Genomic DNA, 26,019 nt, shown 5'->3' on the forward strand with positions numbered 1-26,019 from the left:
CAAAAGATTTGGTAAGCAGTATTTTCATTTTCATTAACCTCAAGATATTTCCCAATTATTCTTCTGATTTTCTCTTTATATTATTGGTTGTTATAGATTATATTGTTTATAATTTCCACACATTTGTGAATTTCCCCTTTCTCTCTGTTATTTTTTCTTTGTTTTAAAATTTATAAAATTTTTATTTAATTGTTTTTTTAAAGATACATAGATCACAAAAAATGTTACATTAAAAAATATAAGAGGTTCCCACATACATCACACCCACCCCTCCACTCCTCCCACATCAACAACCTCTTTCAGGGAAGTGGACTTGGCCCAATGGATAGGGCATCCACCTACTACATGGAAGGTCTGCAGTTCAAACCCCGGGCCTCCTTGACCCATGTGGAGCTGGCCCACGTGCAGTGTTGATGCGCACAAGGAGTGCCCTGCCACGCAGGGGTATCCCCCATGTTGGGGAGCCCCACGTGCAAGGTGTGTGCCCCATAAGGAAAGCTGCCCAGCATGAAAGAAAGTGCAGCCTGCCCAAGAATGGCACCACACACACGGGGAGCTGACACAACAAGATGATGCAACAAAAAGAAACACAGATTCCCGGTGCCGCTGATAAGGATGGAAGCAGTCACAGAAGAACACACAGCGAATGGACACAGAGAACAGACAACTGGGGGAGGGGGGAAAGGGAGAAAATAAATAGAAATAAATCTTTTTAAAAAAAGAAAAACATCTTTCATCATTGTGGCACATTCACTGCATTTAGTGAATACATTTTGAAGCACCGCTGCATCACATGGATTATAGTTTACATTGTAGTTTACACTCTCCCCCAGTCCATTCAGTGGGTTATGGCAGGAAACATGTCCAGAATCTGTCCCTGCAATATCATTTTGGATAGCTCCAAGTCCCAAATATGCCTCCACATCTCATCTCTTATTCCCTTTCCCTGCCCTCAGCAACTACCATGGTGACATTCTCCAGATAAATGCTACAGTTTCTTCCATTACTAGTCACAATAGTTTTAGAAGTAGAATACCAGAAAATTCATTCTTATCCATATTTTATTCCTCCATCCTGTGGACCCTGGGCTGGTGATGTCCACTCCACCTCTATATTGAGAGGGGGATTTGGATTCCACATGGTTGATGGATGTTTTTCTCCTGCTTGGAATTGTAGACACTCTCAGTTCGCTGGTGTGGTGGTTAACCATCTTCACCTCTTTTTCAGCTGACCTGTGCAAGTTCAACAAACTGGAGAGTAGGAGCTGCAACTCTGCTGAGGCTCAGGGCCCAGCTGGCACATGGCTAGTCCAGAGATTGAAGTCTCCTGGGTATACACCAACCCCAGCACCAATCATGGGTTCAGAAAAAGTGACAGGAGACGTGTAGAAAGTTCACATCTGAATCCAACTCCATCATATTCAGGAACACAAATTCCAAAGTAGAGTCCACTAACTCCAGAGTCAACTGTCATTATTATAGAACCTGTGTGTCTCTGTACTCTAAGGAGCACCAGTACCTGGAGTTGTACCTATTATGGCTGTCTCTGGGATCCTGCTGAGTTATGCATAATTGTGACCACTCTGATGAGCTCCTGACTCTTTTTTTAAATCTCTTAGCCATATAAACTCGTTTGTCTTTACTATTTCCCCCTTTTTCTCAAGGTATTTTTCTAGTTGCATCACCAGTTGGTGATTGGTTGCAATCTCTTGGACCAGGGAGGTTCATCCCTGGGAGCCATGTCCCACAGTGCAGGGGAGGTAATGCTTTTACATGCTGACCTTGGTTTAGAGTGGTCACATTTGAGCAACATGGAGGTTCTCAGGATGTAACACTTCAGCACTGTGCAGCTCTAGGCTTAGGTCAAATTTCAGGCACACAGGCACTTAAGCATAGTCTTCAGTAGCAAGGGATCATCGTTGGAGGTTCCTTCTTCACTGGCCTTTGCCCTTACACTTGGGGGATTGTTGCTGTTCCATTGGGGAATGTGACAGAGCTCCCATGGCCAGGAACTCAGCACTCCCCCAGTTGTTTGTAACCGTAACTACTATTAACATATCCAACATGTATCTGAACACTTTTATGTACCCTTTAAACATGCCCTGGAGAACTCCCTCCCAACCATGTGTCCCCCATCCATAACACCCCATACCAGTATTCCTCCCCTGCCATAGTTGAACCTCTCTGTGGCCCAAAACTTCTTAAAAAATGAAGCCTAATATATTTCCAGATTCAATTAATAAGAAAATGAAACAGTAGTGATAGGTTTAAAGATTAGAAACAGAATACATACTAATTTAGAAAAACTAAAATAAAGTAAAAATATATTGGGGTACTAAAAAATGAAAAATATCATAAAACTTTGTTTTTGACTTTTTGCCTTTCATCACCATGATAGGTGTTGCCCTGTATGTACAGTGGCAAGGCAATTTCTTTCTTTTCTTCCTCAGGGTCTATATACTTACTTTTTTTATTCTAATTTTTAATTTTGTCTTCAAAAAGTTTTAGGTCACAGTAAAGACACATATACAATATAGGGGACTCCCATATATCCAACATCAAACCCTTTTCCCCCTTCCCCAACTATGATCTTTTTACATGTTCATGTTATATTTGCTGCAGCTGATGTACAGCTTTTGAAACATAACTATCAAACATGGTTCCATTTTGGCTTATATTATGGTTTATATTTTAGACTTACAATTTTCTAATTTTTAGTTACCTTATGTTTTACATTATGGTTTACATTTTAGCCTATAGCCTTTTATACATTTTTGGTGTAATTTAACATGGCCTGTATCCATCATTGCACAATCTTGCAGAACACTTCCATTGCTCCCCTGTTACTTCCATTGTTACTTCCATTGCTTCCACCTATTCTATTCCTTTCTCCCTCTCCCCTCAGGGTCCACAGTGACAGTCTTCACTACTTGAAGTAACTGATTTACAGATACTTGCAACAATGTTGAGGGCTTGACATACTAGACTCTCCTTCCCCATTGGGAGCCTCCAGTTCTCTCGAGAGACACAATTCCCTCTATTTCAGAATGTCAGGCCTCCCCAGGATGTGAGTACACCTTCCCACTCATTATATGGGTCTCCTTGCTATGACAAGATGAACACTCACACACTCCTTAGAAGCCTGCCCCTGTGCCAGATGCCCCCTTAAGGTCCTTAAACAGGCAATCCTTCCTTTTAATACTTTCTAAAGCTTTTTCTCAACATTATAGTTTCAACCACATACCTGACAATCTCCCGTGTTCAACTATTCCCCCCACCCCTCCCCCCAAATCCTTGGGCCATCTGACCCATCCTCCCAAACCTAGCTCCCTCAAGTCTGCAAAGCCCCACCCAAAGTTATCCCTATTCACCCATCTTATCCATTCCCTGTACAAATACTTACCTCCACTTTATCATAGATTTCACCCATGTAGGTATCAGCTCACAACCTTCTTCATTCCATCATTTTCAGAGAATATACATTGTATGATAGCAATTTTTAAAAATGTATTGAGATTCATTTTGTGACCCAACATACAGTCTATCATGCACAATGATTCATGTGCACTTGAGAGGAATATCTACTTTGTTTTGTTGGGTGCAGTGTTCTATATATCTTTTAGGTCTATTTGGTTGCATGTATCATTCAAGATCTATACTTCCTTACTAATCTTCTCACCAAATATTCTATCACTTATTGAGTGTGGTGTGTTAAAGTATCATATTTTTAATGTAGAACTTTCAATTCTTCCCTTTGAATTGGTCAGTTTTTGCTTTATATAGTTTTAGGTACTGCTGTTAGCTCCATATATTTTCAGAGTTGTTATAACTTCCTGTTGAATTGTCCCCTTATCATATGTAATGACTATCTTTTTCCTTCAAATATGTTTTTGATTCAAAGACTATTTTGTCGTCTATTAGTATAGCCATCTCAGCTTTCTTTTGGTTACAAATTGCATGGTATATTTTTTCCGTCACTTCACCCATAACCTATTTGTATTTTGAATGTAAGATAAGTCTCTTACAGGCAGCATAGAGTTGTGTCAAGCCTTTTAATACATTTTGAATACACCTTCCATTTGAATGAAGGGTTTATCTATTTGCATATAAAAGCTGTACTGAGAGGAGGTGGGGCAAGATGGCGTCAGAATAAGTGAACCCATATCATTGCTCTTACAAAAAATGGCTGAGTGAGGACAAAATCCTGCCTGAGTGAGCTGTTTTGGGAACCCACAAAGCAGGAGGCCACTGGACATCGATCTGGAGGGTGGGTGACAAAAAGAGTGATAGCTCAAGGTAAAACTGTGGGTTTCTGCCCCTTCCCCAGGGCAAGAAGCCACAGCTTTCCCTGAACCTTGCAGGTCAAACAGCCAGAGGAGAATCTCCGTGAGTGGGAGAGTTCTGGTGAAGGGCTTGAGGAACCCTACAAGTGCAGGTTCAATTGTCTGGACCCCTATTTTTGAGCTTTGAGGCGCATACTAGCTGGCTTGAGGAGAAACGAGCAAGAGGGGAGAAGTGAATCTGCTGAGGCAGCCTAATTTACCTAACATCTGTGGGTTACATCTGGGAGAAGGTGGATCCAGGCAGTTAACTAATCCTGTGCAATACACCTCAGGGAGGGGGACAGTAGGAAGAGCTTGGTAGGCTTCCAAGAGCATATTTAGGGTTCTTAGCAAGGTGTGGGTGCTCTCTCAAAGAAATTGAGAGTCATTATTTTCTGTGGTGATTTGGTTTACCAGGAACCCATTTGAGTCTCAGAGGAGAGCTTTCACATGGGCTTCTTGCTGCAGTGAGAGAGAGGGAAGTGAGAAAGGGAGAAAGGGGGAAGGACAGATTCCTAATCAGTTTATTCAATTGCAAAGAGTTGATCCTGCCCCTGGGAGGGGACTTTTATGGAGGAGCAGGTTAACCAAGAAGGAGGGTTTGGCTCAGTGGAGGAGTTTCAGCCTTGACCATGCAAGGTCTCTGGTTTAGTTCCCATCTTCTCCACTGGGCTATTAGTTGATACTTTGAGACAGGTAAAATAGAGATATTATGCATATATTAGCTTCCCTTGGGTCTCTTATTTTCCCTAAATAAGAGCTTAATAGGGAAGTCTGCTTTTTAAATTTATTCATTTTTTTATTGTTTGGTAGACTCCTTGCTTGAGGGCTTGTGGTTTTTTTCTTGATATCTTGTCTTTCCTTCCTCTTTATCCCGCCACCCTTTTATTTTCTTTCTTTTTTTTTTTTTAAGATTTTATTTTTATTTATTTAATTCCCCTCCCCTCCCCCGGTTGTCTGTTTTCTGTGTCTTTTTGCTGCGTCTTATTTCTTTGTCTGCTTCTGTTGTCGTCAGCGGCACGGGAAGTGTGGGCGGCGCCAATCCTCAGCAGGTTGCACTTTCTTTCGCGCTGGGCGGCTCTCCTTACGGGTGCACTCCTTGCGGGTGCACTCCTTGCGCGTGGGGCTCCCCTACGCGGGGGACACCCCTGCGTGGCATGGCACTCCTTGCGTGCATCAGCACTGCGCATGGGCCAGCTGCACACGGGTCAAGGAGGCCTGGGGTTTGAACCGCGGACCTCCCATGTGGTAGACGGATGCCCTAACCACTGGGCCAAGTCCGTTTCCCTATTTTCTTTCTTTTTATAATTAGTTGCTGCTGGCTTGTTTATTGTTTGCTGTGATTCCTCATCCTTAATTTCCTTTTTTCTGTGTGTACTGATTTTGGCCACCAATGCTATCTCTTTTCCTTCCTACACCTTTCTACCCTCCACCTTCTGTTGTTGCTCTTACTTTACACCTTTGTTCAGCCCCCAATTTTTCTGGCTTTTTATTTCTAACACCTTTATTCTGTTTTCTATCTTTTATTAATGCTTTATGTTATTGTCCTTTCTTTTTTCTTTCCCTCTCTCCTGATCACACTAGCCTTTTAATTCATACTGTATTATTTTCCATATTCAGTCTCCCTTTTCATTGTATGTACTCCACTTTTTTATTCCTATAACTCTATTGTTATTGGATTTTATTTAGGTTCTTGCCTATGCTGCAGAAATGAATTTCTACAGCATGCTGGGTGAGTTAGACCAGTAATTTATTCAGGTAGGGAGGGAAGAGAAATGGAAGAAAATAACAGAGCAGGGGTTAGAGGTAGAGAGGAAGGGGTTGAAAAATGATAAAGAGGGCTGATTTACAGGCTACAATTTCCCACTATAGGTTATAAATGCCCAGGTTTTACTTGTATAGTGATCTAAGTGGGGGAGAAGGCAACTGGAGTCTGGGGGTCCAGAAGCAAAAGAGTGCATGAGAGAGTGAGCTCAGGGCAGGTGATGCTTTTTAAACTAATTATCCTACCCCTTTGCTAATGGCAGGGGAGGGGTTCCAGCTGTACACTGCTTTGATTGCTTATTTCTCTCATCAATATCCCGGGATGGCCCAATGATAAAGTCCTTGGGGAATATCTGGGTTCCCCTGGCTTGCAGAGGAAGTCTTCTTTTGCATGGCAAAATCTTGGAAAGAGTCTTCTAGCAGCCATCTTGGGGTTGCTGATACCCACATGGACTTTCTGCCACATTCCAAATCCACCTATTGACTCCCTCTCTTACACGGCCTGCTTCACCACACTACTTACATGAGCACCTACTCTTGTTCATTGGACTTACCCAGGTCAGCTAACAGGGAGGTGAGGATGGTCAACCACCACACCAGGGAATCAAGAGTACAACTGCAAGTAGGAGAATTCCATCCATCAACCATGTGGGATCTAAGTCCCCTCTTAAGTTAGAAGTGGAATAGGCATCACCATCCCAGGGTCCTCAGGATGGAGGAGTAAAATATGGATTAGAGTGCACTTACTGTTATTGTACTATAGACTTATTGTGATTCTAGCAATGGAAGAAATTGTATCTTTGGTATGGAGACAGTGGCCATAGGAGTTGCTGAGGGGAGGGAGAGGGAAGAAGAGATGTGATATGGGGACATATTCAGGACTTGGATTTGTCCTGAATGACATTGCAGGAAAAGATGCAGTACATCATATGTCCTGACATAATCTATTGAGTAGACTGGGAGTGAGTGTAATCTACAATGTAAACTATAATTCATGCTGTGTAGCAGTGCTCCAAAATGTATTCATCAAATGCAATGAATGTGCCACACTGATGAAAGAATTTGGTGATGTGAGAGAAGGGGGGGAGGGGTGTTGGGATGGGGAGTGGGGTATATAGGATCCTCATATATTTTAATGTAATATTTTGTATAATCTATGTATCTTAAAAAAATAAAAATGAAAAGAATAACCTCAAAAAGCTGTACTGATAGTAGAGAACTTTCTTCTGTCTTTTTAAAAATTTACCTTTGTAAGTCTTATACCATTTGTTTTTATTCCCCACTTGGCATGTACTGATTTGCATTTTCCAACAACTCTTTCAGTTATTTCCCTTCAAATCACAGACACATTTCATTTCTTATTAGTTACACATCATATCTTAAGAAGTAACTGCTTGTAAGCTCATAACTGATAAGTAAAATGGTTTAGGCTCCTTTCCTGGAAACTCTAAGAATAATCTGATCTGTGAACTTATTGATTACCTTTGAACCAATAGATCCCTTAGTATTTACTGTAAAAAAGTAACATCAGCCCTACTGACAAACATTGTAAATGCTCGTTTTACATAGTTACTCTGAAAGTGTAACTCCTGTCCTGCTGGAAAACACTGTGAATGTCCAGGCCTTGATTATCTGTCCTGAGCACTGCACATTTTAATCATGCTCTCCCTTTCATGAGCCCTCTCCATCCAAACATAGACATATAGTATAAAAGAACACTTTTGTTTTGTGGTAAGTGGTGCTTGAGCTTCAGAAGTGCCATCCCTCTACCTGCCAACAGAGATAAAGATTTAATCCATGACCAGACTCAAACTATCCAAGAGAGGACCTCCCTTCTGGACCATCAAGGGTGAGACCCTACATAAGACCCTTATTAAATGCTCTTTGTTCACCAAGCTGGACTTGTCTGAGTCTTTCTTTGTTCTGACTTATCCCTGTCAGTTTGGTGCAAAGCTGTCATTTTTACATGGCTCCCTGCTCTACTCAGAACACTCACTTCTATTTAGTATTAATTTGTTTACTTCTGTTGTATCATATTATGTGCCTTCCCATGTTTATCTTGATTTGTTTTTCATTTGTTTTCTCTGTAGTTACCATGGGCTAAAATTTAACATACTAAATATATTACAGTTATCTCCAGTTTGATACCTACTTAACTTCAATAGCATGTATGTGTACTATAACCTCAAAATCACTGTATTAGTCAGCCAAAGGGGTGCTGATGCAAAGTACCATAAATTTGTTGGCTTTTATAAAGGACAAACCCTTTAGAAAGCTGTTGTAGAAAGTGAAGGAAAGATGAGAACAATCACAAATTCTAGGTTGGATAAAGAAGAAAGTTGAGACACCCTGTCCTTCCAAACTGGGAAAAATGATAATTTCTGCTTAACCACATTTATCCACTTTCTTAATCCACAGTCATGTGCTTGGCAGTCACCTTGAACCACCAAGACTCCTATAATCACCCTGTCCTGAACGCTGACCCTCACTCACACCTCCTGCACTTTTGCTATCTGCATTCTGGTTTCACAAAAAGATTTGGGACACAAAGCTATGGCCCTGGGATTGCAATAAGGTTAGGATGATGCTGCCACACCACCCCACATCCAACAAGCTCATGACAGCCCTGTCCCAAGCCCCTACCCAGCACCATCCCTGATAGGGCTCAATGCCACAGTGGATTCTGATTTTTGTTAATGCAGAGATCCTGAAGTTCTCCCCAAGCGAGGTGAGAACATGTTTAGCACTAGCTCCAAGCCTTTGGGAAAGCATACTTTGAGGCACATCCAGATCAGGGGATCTTTCTCCCAGTGAGCTAATACTTGGATGGAGGACTGCTCCTGTGTTCTCCCCTGCAAGGGACACCAACCTCAAAAAACTTCCCCTACCCAAAAGTGAATCTCTGTTCTGATTCACGCAGGTCTTTACCCACTCAAATCTAAATTTCATGAGAGCAAGTCACTCAGTCAACTTTCCTCTCATCCCTGAGAATGGGTCCTGGCACAGGGAAGATCTGCAGGCAGCCTGGGGTCTCTGCTCTGGAGAGAAGGAATATTAGGGATGTGGCCAGATGGGGTGGAAGCCACAGACCTTGGTCCTGGGCTCTATGATCCAGTGAGTGACTAGTGGGCAAGGAAGAGAGCTCAGGATGGATAGAACTTGGGGAGCCAGGACCTCATGCTTGGGCTGGGGCCAGAGAGGAAGGCATTGTCCTGGGGCCAGAAATCAGCTGGTTTGATTCCCCAAGATGTATTTCCACCACCAATGACATCTTCCCTTCCAAATACTTCTGGCCCTTGCAGGAGGCTTAATGGGCCCCTGGTATGTGTCTGTCTGTGTGCTTGTTTGCTTGCTTCCTGTACTGTTTGTTGTTTCTAGTTCATCTAAATAGGGACACCCAGAGTTGCTGAAAATGCCATACATGGTTGTTACAAACCAGGGGCAATGAACATGCCAAGTGGGCCTGTTCCCTGGGGACTGGAAGACATGAGGAGTCTGTAGGATGGGACCCAGTTGCAAAGGGAAGAGATGTTCACTCATGTGATGGTTAGGCTAATTGTTCATTCAACCAAGTAATCATGTGCTGATTGGTCAAGCAAGCACTGGGATAACTGTAATACAAGGGCAGTTATGGACTTTAGTCACCATTGACTTTACTGCAGTGGTAAATCATAGGTACCTGGTTATAATTACATCAGTCAGGGAGATTGTCATCAGCAATAAGTGATGCTTTATCCAATCAGTTAAATGCCTTTAAAGGGGAGGTGATTCCAGCATTGAGAGATAATTTCCCAGCTCATCTTTGGACAGCCAGTGTCTCACAGAACTTATCAAGAACCTTCACTGGACTTTCATTGCAGCCCCTGCCTGCAGCCTGCTTGTGGAACCTGAACTTGTGTACTCCAACAGCTGCATGAGAGACTCTTAGAGCGTTGCATGCTATTGACAGATATCTCTTGTTGATTCTGTTCCCCTAGAGAACTCTGACTAATACAGCTTGGTACCAGAAGTGGTTCTTGAGGAACAGTCTTAAACATGGGGTTTCTGAGGTGGTTCTGGAAGTTTTGCAACTATTTCTCTAATTGGACTCAATGGTACTGCAACTCCCTTTACAATAACAAAGAGGCTGCTAACAGTCCATGGTGCGAGTTAGCAACTGAGATGCACAAAATAGCATCACTAGATTCCCCTACTTCCATGCTTATAAGAAGCAAGGGTCTGGGTGAGAGTGTTTTCAACACCTCAGTAGAGTTTTTTGCTGTCAAACAGTATAATGATGTTGGATGGCTCCATCTAGATACTCTGAATACTGTTACAAAAGGAAAAGATCAGTTAAAGTTTTCAAATTTGAAACTTAAACACCGAATGGATGATGCAAAAATTTCTATGTGTGCTCTGAAAGAAAATCTTGTCTCCTGTAACCACAGGCTCAAAATATCTGAGAACCAAACTCAGATTCTCATTGTACGAGTAGTGGAATTACAAAGAAAATTAAAGTCTTAACCCCACAGGGTTTCTGCAGTTAAAGAAGGTCAGGTCTCCTTGGGGAAGGCTCCTGTTAACTGCCCAAAATTTATACTGTTAATCTTCCTCCCACCTTTCTCCAAGGAGATCTACAGCATTTTACCTGAGTAACTGTGCACTAGGGAAAAGGAAATGATCAGATATTTTGGGGATTATTAGACACCAGCTCAGAAGTGACATTAATTCCAGTAGACCCAAAACACCACTGTGGTCCACCAGTCAGTAGGGGCTTATGGAGGTCAGGTGATTAATGGAGTTTTAGCTCAGGTACAGCTCACAGTTGGTCCAGTGGGTCCCCCGACCCATTCTGTGGTTATTTCCCCAATTCAAGAATGCATAATTGGAGTACACAAACTCGGCAGTTGGCAGAATCCCCACTTTGGATCCCTGACTTGTGAAGTGAGGACTTTTACGGTTGGAAAGACCAAGTAGAAGAGACTAGAACTGCCCCTATGTAGCAAAATAGTAAACAAACACTAATACCAGATTCCTGGAGGGATTGCAGAAATTAGTACCACCATCAAGGATTTGAAGGATGCAGGGGGTGATGATTCCCGCCACATCCCCATTCAACTCTTCTACTTATCCTGTACAGAAAGCAGATGATCTTGGAGGATGACAGTAGATTATCATAAATTTAACCAGGTGGTGACTCCAATTGTAGCTGCGGTCCCAGATGTGGCATCATTCCTTGAAGAAATCAACATGTTCCCTGGTACCTGGTATGCAGCTGTTGGTTTGGTGAATGCTTTGTTCTTAATTGCTGTTCTTAAGACCACCAGAAACAGTTTGCTTTCAGCTGGCAAAGCCAGCAGTATATCTTCACTGATCTGCCTTTGGGGTATATCAACTCTCCAGCCATATGTCATAATATTGTCTGCAGGGATCTTGATCATCTCTCCCTCCCACAAGACATCACACTGGTCCATTATATTGATGATATCATGTTGTTAGGACCTAGTGAGCAAGAAGCAGCAAAGACTCTAGGCTTATTAGTAAGGCATTTGTGTGAGAGCAGATGGAAGCTAAATCCAACTAAAATACAAGTTCCTTCCACTTCAGTGAAATTTCTAGGTGTTCAGTGGTGTGGGGCATGTGGAGACAGACCTTCTAAAGTGAAGGATAAGCTGTTGCATCTGGCCCTCCTATGACCAAAAAAGAGGCACAATGCTTAGTTGGTCTCTTTGGATTTTGGAGACAATACATTCCTCATTTGGGTGTGCTGCTCCAGTGCATTTATCAGTTGACCAGAAAAGCTGCTAGTTTTGATTGGGGACCAGAACAAGAAGAGGCTCTTTGTCAGGTCCAGGCTGCTGTGCAAGCTGCACTACCACTTGGGCCACATGATCTAGCCCACCCAACATTGCTGGAAGTTTCAGTGGCAAATAGAGATGTTGTCTGGAGACTTTGACAGGCCCTTATAGGAGAATTATAACACAGACCCTTACGATTTTGGAGCAAAACTCTGCTAATATTTGCAGATAATTAATACCCTTTTGAGAAACACTTTTAAGTCTGCTGCTGGGCCTTAGTAGAGACTGAATGCTTAACCATGAACCATCAAGTTACCATGAAGCCAGAGTTGCCTATCATGAGCTAGGTATTATCTGACCCAGCAAACCATAAAGTTGGGCATGTACAGCAGCACTTTATAATAAAGTGGAAATGGTATATATGAGATAAGGCTCAAGCAGATTCTAAAGGCACAATTATATATGGAAGTAGCCCAAATGCCCTTGATCACCACCCCTGCCATGTTATCTTCTCTTTCCAAGCTCACAGCTTTGACCTCTTTTTGAGTCCCTTACAATTAGTTGACTAATGAAGAGAAAACTTGGGACTGGTTTATGATATGCAGGTACCACCTGAAAGTGGATAGCTGCAGCACTGCAGTCCCTTTCTGGGACATCCCTAAAGGACAGTGGTGAAGGAAAATCCTCCCAGTGGGCAGAACTTCGAGCAGTGCTCCTCATTGTTCATTTTGCTTGGAAGAAGAAATGGCCAGAGGTGCTTTTGTACATTGATTCATGGGCTGTTGCCAATGGTTTGGCTGTATGGTCATGGACTTGGAAGGAATATGATTGGAAAATTGGTAACAATGAATCTGGGGAAGAGGTATGTGGGTAGAACTTTTTAAGTGGGCAAAAAACATGAAAGTATTTGTGTCCCACGTGAATGCTCTCTAGAGAGTGACTTCAGCAGAGGAAAATTTTAATCAAGTGGATAAGATGACTCGCTCTGTGGCTAATGCTCAGTCTCTTTCCCCAGCCATTTCAGTCATTGCCCAATGGGCTCATAAACAAAGTGGCCATGGAGGTAGGGATGGAGGTTATGCATGGGCTCAGCAACATGGGCTTCCCCTTATCAAGGCCGACTTGGCTACAGCCACTGCTGAGTGCCCAATCTGCCAGCAGCAGAGACCCACACTCAGCCCCCAATATGGCACCATTCCTCAAGGTGACCAACCTGCTACCTGGTGGCAGTTGACTACATCAGACCACTTCTACCATGGAATAACTGGAATAGACACATACTCTGAATATGGGTTTGCATTTCCTACATGCAATGCTTCTTCCAAAACTACCATATGTGGACCTACTGAATATCTTATCTACCACCATGGGATTCCACACAGCATTGCTTCCCATCCTATTTCACAGCACATACCCATGAAATTCACTGGTCTTATCATGTTCCCCATCACCCTGAAGAAGCTGGATAGATAAAATGCTGGAATTACCTTTTGTGTGTGTGTGTGTGGCTTAGTAATATGCTTTATTTTTTTCTTTATTTTCTTTTAAATGTTACATTCAAAAAACATGAGGTCCCCATATTCCCCCCAACCCCACCTACCCCACCCCTCCCACATCAACAACCTCTTCCATCATTGTGGCACATCTACTGTACCTGGTGAATACATTCTGGAGCACCACTGTACCACATGGACAGTGGTCCACATTGTAGTCCACACTTTCTTCCAGTCCACCCAGTGGGCCATGGCAGGACACACAGTGTCCAGCATTCATCCCTGTACCACCACCCAGGACAACTCCAAATCCTGAAAATGCCCCCACACCATATCTCTTCTGTCTCCCTACCATCAGCAGCCACCATGGCCACCCTCTTCACAACACTACTACAATTTCTTCCTTTACTAATCACAATAGTTCCCCTGCAGAACACCAGTAAGTCCACTCTAATCCATACTCTATTCCTCCATCCTGTGGACCTCAGGATGGTTATGTCCAATCCCCCCCTACATCAAAAGTGGGCTTAGATTCCACAAGGATGATGGATGCAATTCTTTCGCTTGCAGCTGCAGGCACTCTTGGCTCCCTGGTATAGTGGTTGACCCTCTTCACCTCCCTGTCAGCTGGCCAGGGAAGTCCAACAAACAAGAGGGTAAGAGTCACAAGTCTGCGGAGGCCCAGGGCCTGGCCATCATATGGACAGTCCAGAGATTCAGGTCTCCTGAGTATACACCAACCTGAATGCCAACAACAGGTCCAGTAAAAGTAACAGAAGAGGCATGTGTAGAAAGGTCATATTTGAGTCCAACTCCATCACACTCAGGAACACAAACTCCAAAGTAGAATCAACTGACATAGCCCTGAACTCCAGAGTCATATGGGAATGGCCTTTTGAAGACTCAATTACAGCACTAACTAGATGGCAAAACATTGCAGGTCTGGGTTGATGTTTTAAAGGAGGCTGTGTAGCTCTAAATCAGCATCCACTCTATGGTGCTCTTTCTCCCATCACCAGGATTCATGGGTCCAGGAATCAAGGGGTGGGAATGGGAGTGGCACCACTCACTATTATCCCCAGTGACCCACTAGGAAAATTTTTGCTTCCTGTCCCTGCAACCTCAAACTCTGCCAGCCCGCAGGTATTAGTCTCAAAAGGAGGAGTGCTGTCACCAGGGAACACAACAATGATTCCATTGAACTAGAAGTTAAAACTGCCACCTGGTCACTTTGGGCTCATCTTACCTCTGAATCAACAGTCAAATAAGGGAACTACTGTACCGGCTGGAGTGATTGAACCTGACTATCAAGGGGAAATAGGACTGCATCTACATAATGGGAGTAAAGAAGAGTTTGCCTGGAATACAGGAGGTACTCTAGGGCATCTCCTAGTAGTGCCATGTCATATGACTAAAGTCAATGAGAAATTGCAACAACCAAACTCAATCAGGACTAATAATGGTCTAGAATCTTCAGAAATGAAAGATTGGGTCACCCCACCAGGCAAAAAACCATGGCCATGAAGTGCTTCCTGAGGGTAATGGAAACATGGAAAGGGTAGTGGAAGAAGGTAGTGATAAATATGAACTTTGACCACGAGACCAGTTACAGAAATGAGGACTGTAATGGTCAAGAATTCTTCCTAGTTTAATTATGATGATGATTGTATATGACATAAAATGAATTTCTTTGTCTTCCTCCCCAAACTTTTCCCTTATCATACAAGTGGTATATCAGTTTCATGTCATAATATTTGAGGATGTCAAGTTTAAGAGTGAATATTACCCAAGAACTTGCACCCTATTCTGTATGGGAATTAATGCATTTCCCATTGTATGCAGGAGATTTGAACATTGTTTAGCAGAAATATATCTATAGATAGATAGATAGATAGATAGATAGATAGATAGATAGATAGATAAATAGATAGATATATACAGGTTTATTATTGTTTTTACTTAGAGACTAAGTATGGTTTAAGGTAATGTATATGGTGGCCAAGTTGACAAGGGGTGGATTGTGATGGTTACACTAACGTATCAACTGGCCAGGTAATTGTGCCCAGTTGTTTGGTCAAGCAAGCACTGGGCTAACTGTAATACAAGGGCAGTTATGGACTTTAGTCACCACTGACTTTACTGCAGTGGTAAGTCATAGATAACTGATTGCAGTAATATCAATCAGGGAGATTGCCATCAGCATTGAGTGGATGCTTTATCCAATCAGTTGAATGCCTTAAAAGGGAAGTGATTCCAGCATTGAGTGAGAATTTCCCAGCTCATCTTTGAACAGCCATTGTCTCCCAAAACTCATCAAGAACCTTCATTGGACTTTCATTGGAGTCCCTGGTTGCAGCCGAACTGCAGAACCTGTACTTGTGCACCCCCATGGTCATGTGAGAGACTCTTATAAAATTGCATATTGCTGATAGATATCTCTTGTTGATTCTGTTTCCCTAGAAAACTCTGACTAAAACACCTCATCTCATCCTTGTGCCAGGGAAGGTAGCAAAGGACAATGGTGGCTCCTTTTAGGCATTGTTTGCTTGCAGGTGTCAAGGCAAATTAGGGTGTCAATGTCCAAGAGGAGGTCTAGCAGGTGAGGATTCTTTGATTCTGCATTCATGGTCTCTGCCACCCCCACCAGGCCTAGGTTTGTGCTTGTATGGGAGATCCAGTGAGTGCTTGGATGAAGCCAACTACCTTTGCCCCGGTGGGCCTGGGGCAAGGTGGAGGCAGTAGTGCCAGTGCAGGGCTGTTGCAGAGAGATAGGAGGCATTGGCTAGAGGGAGTCATGCTCTGGGTTGGGGCTGCCAAATGAAGAGTGGAGAGAGTGAAAGAAAAAGAGAGTACACATGCTCAAGAGAGAAATGCAGTTGGCAAAAACCTACAACACCTAGTATTCCCAAGAAGTCTCTCCTTCAGGTACTAACCAGAGCCTGCCCAGCTTAGGTTTAGGTTAAATTGGGTGTGTTAAGGGTGATATAGCCCATAGATGCTGTTAGCTGTGGCTTGGAGCCCCAAGAGCTTGTGCTATGAGTTGCTGCTGAAAATTGTTCAGCTTCAAGGTCTACAAGTCCCTTGAGCCTGGCATTGGGCCACTCGACTTTGCTCACTGCCACCAGCCATCAGGGTACCCTGGCCACCATGGTACACCACACTCTTAGCTCATGCCCACATGCCAAGGGTCAGGGTGGTGGCCAGAAGATAGGTCAGGCATTAAAGTAGACTTGACAGTGTCAAGCTACATATATGGCATACTAGAGGCCAAGGGATCCCCGGGGTTCCAGGTGGTTTCCAAAGAGCCCTGCCTCCTCTTTTGCTTCCAACATCCCACCAAGTCAGGCATCCTCAGCATGATGTGCCCTCAGTCCCTCTGAACTGTCCCACCCTGCCCAGTCTGGCTCAGTCTCTGGAATCCCCCACCCCAACCAAACAACAATGCACACCCCATTCTAGCCCACATGTTTCCCAAGTCTGTCTCTGCTAGCCTCCACAGCCAAGCAGGTCTTCCTTGCATTTCCTAGGGCGGTCCGCCTAGCCAGGGACCTCCCCACCCAGTGGACTTGACTGAGTGCACCAGGCTAGGGTGAGAAGGATGTCTAAGGCCTTGTTTTCTGCCCAACACTCAGGAATGTTTCTCCTCTAGGAGCCCAGACCAGGCAGCCCCCATGCCTATCTTCTCATAGGGTGCACACATCCTCCTGCCCACGGGGTCACAGTATCCTGCTACTGGCCTCCTTAAAATGAGTACACCTGTTCTGGGCCAGGCTCTTTCCTCAGCCCTCAAAGCCCAACTGTAACTGCCCAAGGCAGAAAGCTGACATCTACCCAGAAGGCTGGTCCTGGAGGAGCCACTGGCACCAGGGTCCTGACTGGTCCAGCCAGACACCTTCTTGTCACACACACCACTCTGAATTGGTGCATCTGCCCAACTCAGCTGTAGGAGTCAAATAATGGCTCTGATCTGGTCTGCTATCATGGGAAACCCCAGCCAGGAGCTGAGATTGAGATTGTCATATTGTGGGCTTGGAGGCATGCCATCTGAAGTCATCATCAACTAAGAGAAGAAGCCCTTGGAGCTGGGAACTGAGGTGGCCTTGAACAGGTGGATCTCCGGGTGTCTGGAAGGAGAGGTGAGTCTCCAGGAACTCCCTGTGATTCCCTGAGCACCAGCAGCCTCCTCATCCCAGTACAGTTGTCAGATCCTCCAGTCACATCTCCTGTGACTTTGCTGTTTGAGGGCAGACTTCTTTGGAAAGGTCCTTGAGCATTAGAGTTATGGACCTAGGGGTGTTGTTGGGTTAGGTGCGGTGCTGACCTATCCCTGAAAGACTTCACCACTCCCTGAATGTCCTGAAAGCTATCACCACTGAAAGCCCTCACCACACCCTCCTCACCCCACACTGTGTACCACCACACTAGGCCTCCTTACTACAGTGGATGCTGCCCTGGGCAGTTACAGAGTTCCTGATGATCCTTCCAAGGGTGACTGGAACACATTCTGTGCTGTTTCCAAGACCTTGGGAAAGATTCTGACACTTCCTGTGTCTTGGGGGTTCCTTTTCCCAATTGACTGTCTCTTGAGGGACACCTCAGAGTTCTCCCCTGCAAGTTGCACATTCCCTCTGCAAACATATCTGATGACTAGATTGACTCCCTGCTGTGTCCCAGCAGTCTCCACCCACTTGGCTATAAACACCATTAGACTAGGACTCTCAGACCTTTGTCCCCTCATTTCAGAGAAGAGGTTTCAGCACAACATCTAAATGCAGCCAGTATAGGCCCTCCAACCCCAGGGAAGGGGGCCAGGGGTGCAACTTCCTAGCCAGGAATTAGCCAAGGTTGGAAGACATGCTGCTGCTGGCGTCTCTCTTGGCATCTTTGTGCCCAAATCCTGCCATCCTAAGTCTATTTGTCTGTCTGTCTGTCTCCCTGCCCAGACAACTTGTTTTTCCTTGGTCTACAGAGGGGCCAGATAATTGCTAAAAGTGTCACATGGTTTCTTGAAAGTACTGATAAAGAATGTGCCCAAGGGGGTCTGATGTGGGTGGATAGGTGGGTCTTGTCCTCTGAGGACTGGAGGATATGGGGAGACTGTAGGATGGGACCCAGGGATAAAGGGAATATATGTTCCCATGGCTCATCCCTGTTGTGCTAGGGAAGGCAGTGGAGATCTAGTGTGGCAAGAACAGGTGGGCAGCCCCTGGTTTGCACTGTTTGCAAGCAGGTGCAAAGGGCTAGGGACTTCATGGTGGAAAGAGTTCTAGCATGTGAAGGATTTTTGCCTCCACAGTTGGGGTACCTTCACCCCCAACTGGGCCGGAGTTGGTGTTGCCTGCGAGTGCCAGGGGCACAGTGGAGGCCACCATGAAGATGCATTGCAGGAGCAGAGGTGCTGGAGGCCTTCACTGGAGGGAGCCATGCTCTGGGTGTGGCAGCTAAAAGAAGAGAGAAAGACAGACACAGATGTCAAAAGCCTACATCATCTGGTATTATCAGGCAGTCTCTCACGCAAGTATTAACCATGCCCAAACCTGTTTTCCTTTGGACATAATAGAACATCAGTGTCTTCAGGCTAATGTAACCACATATGTTCCAGCTACTGCAACCTGGAGCCTTAAGCATCATGCTGCACAGCAGGGACTGTGGAGCATTGCCCAGCTGTAGGGGCTGAGATTCCCCAGTGCCCAGTGCCAGACTATGGGTCCTTCCTCAATGTCACCAGTTCCCTGGTTGCCCCTTCCCCAGTAGTGAACCTTCTGCCTGGCTCATGTCCACAGTCTGAGGGACAGGATGGTGGCCAGAAGGTGAGCTGGCTTTGGCAGTGCCAGACCATCTGTCTAGCTGACCAGAGGCCAAGGGCCAAGGGCCCCTGCAGGTTCCAATGAAGCACACCTCTGCCTGGTTTCTGACACACCACCAAGGCTTCCTCATGGAGGTTTTCCTTCAGGCCCTTGGCAATGTCCCATCCTGCCCAGCTTGGCTCAGTCCCTGGAAGGCTCCCAACCCCCTTCAAACCACCATGCACATGCACATTCCTAGCCCATGCCTGAACCTGTGCTATACAATTTGCCAGGAACATGCCGTGACACAACCTCTATCATTAGGGCCAATGGAACTTGCTAGACCTATGGAAGTACAGGTCTCAGTAACTCTTATCTACACAGATGGGAGACAGTTTCAACAAGAAAGTGATTTTGGATGTACCAGCACTTGAAATTTGGGCACTAAACTACCCAAGGTGTCCACTAAGTACCCCTTCCACCTCCTGATCAGCAGGTTTCACCTTGTTATTGGGCCCTTTTACTGAGCATTTAACCACTGATTGCTCCTCCGTGACTCAGACCAAAATGAACCACAGTTATGTAGGTACTCACTGATCCTACTAATAAAGTAGGACAGGTTCAACAAAGCCCCATCATTAAATGAATGTGATACATCCAAGAGCAAGCCTCAACAGGGCCTCGGGGAGTTAGTTGGCCCTATGAACAAAGTTCTACTTTGCTGGATGGGGTGAAACAGCCCACAGGGGATGGTCCTGCCCCTCCCTTGGCTAAGTGGAGCAGTCCAGCTGATAGTATGTCTTGGTTCACAGATCAAATGGCAAAACTCATGGCTGATGGAATCCATTGGGCTACTATGGTGATCTGTTCCAAGAATGGACACTTATTGACAGACTGAATGAGATTGTTCTGTCCTATGGGTTGAACTATTGTGGTGGGGTTGGCTGTGCAGGCTACTTCATCAATAATTTCTGCTGTGTATCTATAGATCCATGGGCTCCTGAAAACTGACAATCCATATTGTTCAGTAACTGACATATCAATGATAGGATTATAAAAATCTCCTCCTTGTGATCACTGGGGCTATGGCAACAGATTTCAAATTGGGATGAAGATCAATTCATCAGAGAAGTTCCTAATGACTACTGTAACAAAATGGTGTGATTTGATTCTGAGGATTGTTTATTTTGAGCCCACCTGAATTTAATTTTACTATGTTCCACAACACTATATTAAGAAATGACAAAGTAGCCCAATATACAATAGCTGGTGCCTATAGGGGGCACACTGGAGAATCTAATATGCTGGGGAAGTCAGGGACACACCTAGAGGCCATCTCCCAGCCCTTGCCTACTGCCACTTCTATTATTTGCACGTGCCTCAGTATGTTTCCATTCCACAGCCTGGTGCATATGTTAGGTCTAATGGAAAACCCTGACTATTCCTTAAAACCGGAAACTGGATATATGTAGCCTCAGCTGCTTATCAGGCCAAGAACTCTCATTGGCAGATCCCCACATATTGTGGTGTATAAATACTGAACACTCAAAGAGCACAAGTCTCTCTTCTCCAATGAGAAGTGGGGAATGTGGAGCTGCCATCTTCCAACATTAGCTTGAGCAGTTGACCTCCCTGGGAGAATGACCATGATGGAATCTTTTCTTCTGCTCTTTTGGACACTTTTTTCTGCAAGGAATAATGTGTTCACTTACTAAAAGATTTGTTTTGGGAGAGGGGGCAAGATGGCGGCTGAGTGAACATCCCTGTTAGAGTCTTCTGCAGGGAATCGGCTGGGCGGCGTTGGAGACTCTTTGGGACCGGATTGTTTCGGGATTTTTGCTGGTCCGGAGGTGTCTGGACATCGATTTGGAGGGAAGTATACAATAGGTGCTACAGGGAACACCTCACATTTGCTGGGTTTTCCCATCCTCCACTGCCTCATTTCTGTGTGAACTGATTTAGGCTACCTACACTATCCCCCTTCCCCTGCATCTTGATATCCACTATCATCTACTGTCTCTCCTATATTCCACCCCCCACCTCCCGTTCTTTGATCCACAAAGTGTCTAACTCTTAATTTCTAATACCTTTGTTCTGTTTTCTGTCTATTATCCACTCTTGAAACTATTACCTTTCTTTTCTTTTTCCCTCTCTCATGAAAACAATAGCTGTGTAGTTCATACCATATTCCTCCCAAATTCAGTCATCAACTTCATAAAAGGTACTCTACCTACAGCTATAACCCTATACAATCTACATGAATCTAACCTCCATCCTTCCAGATCTCATATTCCTGCTTTATTAACATACATCACCAATACAACTTTACACTTTTCCCTTGCTTACACAATTGCCTTTCCCCAACACTAATACTTTCCTCTAAAGTGAACTTAACCAACAACAAGTAACTAGAATAAGAAGAAAAAAGTGACAAAGAGAAGATATAACACCTGTGCAAAAATAACAACTAATTAACCTCCAAGAGCAGACAAAGAAGCTAAGGAACTGATTAAATTCGTCAAAATAAAGAGATGACCAGAAAGCAACAAAAATCTACGAACCAAACCAATAATCAGGAAAACATGGCTGAATCCAATCAACAAACCAATAATCACGAAGGGGAGCAAAACTTGGCACAAGCAATGAAAGATCTCAGAACATTTATCACCGACAAATTTGATGCAGTAATGAAAGAGGTTAACAACATGAAGACATCACTTGGAGGGGAAATTGCAGACATACGCAAAAACATAACAGATATGATGGGAATGAACACCACAGTTCAAGAAATCAAAAATACACTTGCAGCAAATATCAGCAGACTAGAAGAGACAGAGCAGAGAATTAGTGATGTGGAAGACAGTACATCAGAAATCAAACAGATAGTAGAAGGGGTCAATAAGAAGATAGAAAAAATCCAATTAGGATTTAGGGACCTGAATGACAATGCAAAATGCTCAAACATACGTATTATAGGCACTCCAGAAGGTGAAGAGAAGGGAAAGGGGTCAGAAAGAGTGTTGCAGGAAATAATGGCTGAAAACTTCCCAAATCTACTGAAAGAGACAGATGTACATATCCAAGAAGCACAGCGCACTCCACAAGTCATAAACCCCAACAGGCCCACCCCAAGACATATACTTGTCAAATTATCCAATGCTCAAGACAAAGAGAAAATCCTAAAAGCAGCAAGAGAAAAGAAAACCATCACATACAAGGGAAGCTCAATTAGATTAAGTGCTGATTTCTCTTCTGAAACCATGGAGTCAAGAAGACAGTGGTATGATATAGTCAAGGTACTAAAGGAAAAAAATTTCCAACCAAGAATACTCTATCCAGCTAAACTAGCATTCAAACATGATGGAGAGTTCAAAATATTCGCAGACAAACAGAAACTGAAAGAGTATACCAACAAGAAACCTCCCCGTCAAGAAATTCTAAAGGGAGTTCTGCAGGAAGAAAGGAAAAAACAGGAAAGGCAAAGTTGGAGGAGAGTATAAGACCAACAACAACAACAAAAAAGACAGAAAAAAATATACAAACAAAATATGACAAACACAAATCCAATCAAAATATGGCTAACACAAATAATTCCTTGATAGTAATAACACTGAATGTCAATGGATTAAACTCACCTATCAAAAGATTCAGACTGGGACACTGGATAAGGAAATATGACCCATCCATATGCTGTCTACAAGAGACACATCTTAGACCCAGAGACGCATGGAGATTGAAAGTGAAAGGCTGGAAAACAATCATACAAGCTAACAATAACCAAAAAAAGGCAGGAGTAGCTATATTAATATCAGACAAAATAGACTTTAAATGTGAAACAATTGTGAGAGACAAAGAAGGATACTACATTTTAGTCAAAGGGAAAATCTGTCAAGAAGATCGAACAATCATAAATATCTATGCCCCTAACAAGGGTGCCTCTAAATACGTCAGGCAAACGCTGGAAAAACTAAGTGAAAGAATAGCTACATCTACAATTATAGTGGGGGATTTTAATACACCACTATCAATTCTGGACAGAACATCTCAAAAGAGAATCACCAAAGAAACAAAACATCTGAATAGTATATTAGAGGAGCTCGATCTAATAGACATATATAGATCGCTACACCCAAACACAGCAGGATATACATTTTTCTCAAGCGCACATGGATCATTCTCCAAGATAGATCATATGCTAGGCCACAAAGAAAGGCTGAACGAGTTCAGAAAGATTGAAATCATACAAAACATTATCTCTGACCACAGTGGAGTCAAGCTGGAGATTTGCAAGGGAAAGAAGCCCAGATTTCACACCACGATTTGGAAATTAAACAACACACTCTTAGAAAAACAGTGGGTCAAAGAGGAAATCTCAAAAGAAATCAATGACTACCTTGAAACAAATGATAATGATAACACAACATACCAAAATTTATGGGATGCAGCAAAAGCAGTACTGAGAGGGAAGTTTATAGCCATAAATTCATATATCAAAAAAGAAGAAAGAGCAAAAATTGAAGAACTAACTGCACATTTGAAGGAATTAGAAAAACAACAACAAAGTAACCCAACAGGAAGAAGAAGGAAGGAAATAACAAAGATAAGAGCAGAACTAAATGAAATAGAAAATAAGAAAGCACTTGAACAGATAAACAAGACCAAGAGCTGGTTTTTTGAGAAGATTAACAAAATTGACAAACCTTTAGCAACACTAACAAAGAAAAAAAGAGAGAAGATGCAAATACACAAAATAAGAAATGAGAAAGGCGATATCACCACTGACCCCACAGAAATAAAGACTATCATAAGAGGATATTTTGAAAAACTATATTCCAACAAAAATGACAATCTAGAGGAAATGGACAAATTCCTAGAAACACATAAACAGCCCATATTGACAAAAGAAGAAATTGATGATCTTAACAAACCAATCACAAGCAGAGAGATAGAATCAGTTATTAAAAATCTCCCAACTAAGAAGAGCCCAGGGCCAGATGGCTTCACAGGTGAATTCTATAAAACATTCCGTAAAGAACTGACACCAATCCTGCTGAAACTATTCCAAACCATCGAAACAGAAAGAACATTACCCAACTCCTTCTATGATGCCAACATTACCCTAGTACCAAAGCCAAACAAAGACATCACAAGAAAGGAAAATTACAGACCAATTTCTCTAATGAACCTAGACGCAAAAATACTTAACAAAATACTTGCTAATCGTATTCAACAACACATTAAACGAATTATACACCACGACCAAGTGGGATTCATCCCAGGTATGCAAGGATGGTTCAACATAAGAAAATCAATCAACGTAATACACCATATAAACAGATTGAAGGAAAAAAATCACGATTATATCTATTGATGCAGAAAAAGCATTTGACAAAATACAGCACCCTTTCTTGATAAAAACACTCCAAATGATTGGAATACAAGGAAATTTTTTGAACATGATAAAGAGTATATATGAAAAACCTAAAGCCAATATTGTTTACAATGGAGAAATCCTAGACTCCTTCCCTCTAAACTCAGGAACAAGACAAGGATGCCCACTGTCGCCGCTCCTATTTAACATTGTCTTAGAAGTACTTGCTCGAGCACTGAGGCAAGAACCAGAAATAAAAGGCATTCAAATTGGAAAGGAAGAAGTCAAAATTTCATTATTTGCAGATGACATGATCCTATACATAGAAAACCCTGAGAGATCTACAACGAAGATTCTAGAACTCATAAATGAGTTTAGTAAAGTCGCAGGTTATAAGATCAATGCGCAAAAATCAGTAGCATTTCTGTACACCAATAATGAGCAAGATCAGGAGGAAATCAAGAAACAAATACCATTCACAATAGTAAATAAAAAAATCAAATACTTAGGAATAAATTTAACTAAAGAGGTAAAGAACTTATACACTGAGAACTATACAAGATTGTTCAAGGAAATCAAAGAAGACCTAAATAAATGGAAGACTATTCCTTGTTCATGGATAGGAAGACTGAACATTATTAAGATGTCTATCCTACCAAAATTGATCTACACATTCAATGCAATCCCAATAAAAATCAATGCAGCCTTCTTTAAGGAACTAGAAAAACTAACTATGAAATTTATTTGGAAAGGAAAGAGACCCCGAATAGCCAAAGACATACTGAAAAAGAAAAACGAAATTGGAGGAATCACACTACCTGACTTCAAAACATACTATAAAGCTACAGTGGTGAAAACAGCATGGTATTGGCATAAGGAGAGACATATAGACCAATGGAATCGAATTGAAAGCTCTGATATAGAACCTCACATATACAACCACATAATATTCGATAAAGCCACCAAACCCTCTCAACTGGGAGAGAGTGGCCTATTCAACAAATGGTGTCTGGAGAACTGGATAGCCATATGTAGAAGAATGAAAGAGGATTACCATCTCACACCTTATACAAAGATCAACTCAAGATGGATCAAAGACCTAAATATAAAAGCCAAGACCATAAAAACCTTAGAAAGCAGTGTAGGGAAACATCTACAGGACCTTGTAATAGGTAATGGATTTATGAATATCCCACCAAAAGCACGAGCAGCAAAAGAACTAATAGATAAATGGGACTTCCTCAAAATTAAAGCCTTCTGCACCTCAAAGGAGTTTGTCAAGAAAGTAAAAAGGGAGCCCACACAGTGGGAGAAAATATTTGGCAATCATATATCTGATAAGAAACTTATAACTTGCATATATAAAGAACTCCTACATCTTGAAAATAAAAAGATAAACAATCCATTTAAAAAATGGGAAAAAGACTTAAACAGACACTTCTCCGAAGAAGAAATACAAATGGCAAGAAAGCACATGAAAAAATGTTCCAAATCTCTAGCTATCAGG

Source organism: Dasypus novemcinctus, chromosome 14, assembly GCF_030445035.2.
Source record: "Dasypus novemcinctus isolate mDasNov1 chromosome 14, mDasNov1.1.hap2, whole genome shotgun sequence".
In the NCBI taxonomy this organism is placed as follows: Eukaryota; Metazoa; Chordata; class Mammalia; order Cingulata; family Dasypodidae; genus Dasypus; species Dasypus novemcinctus.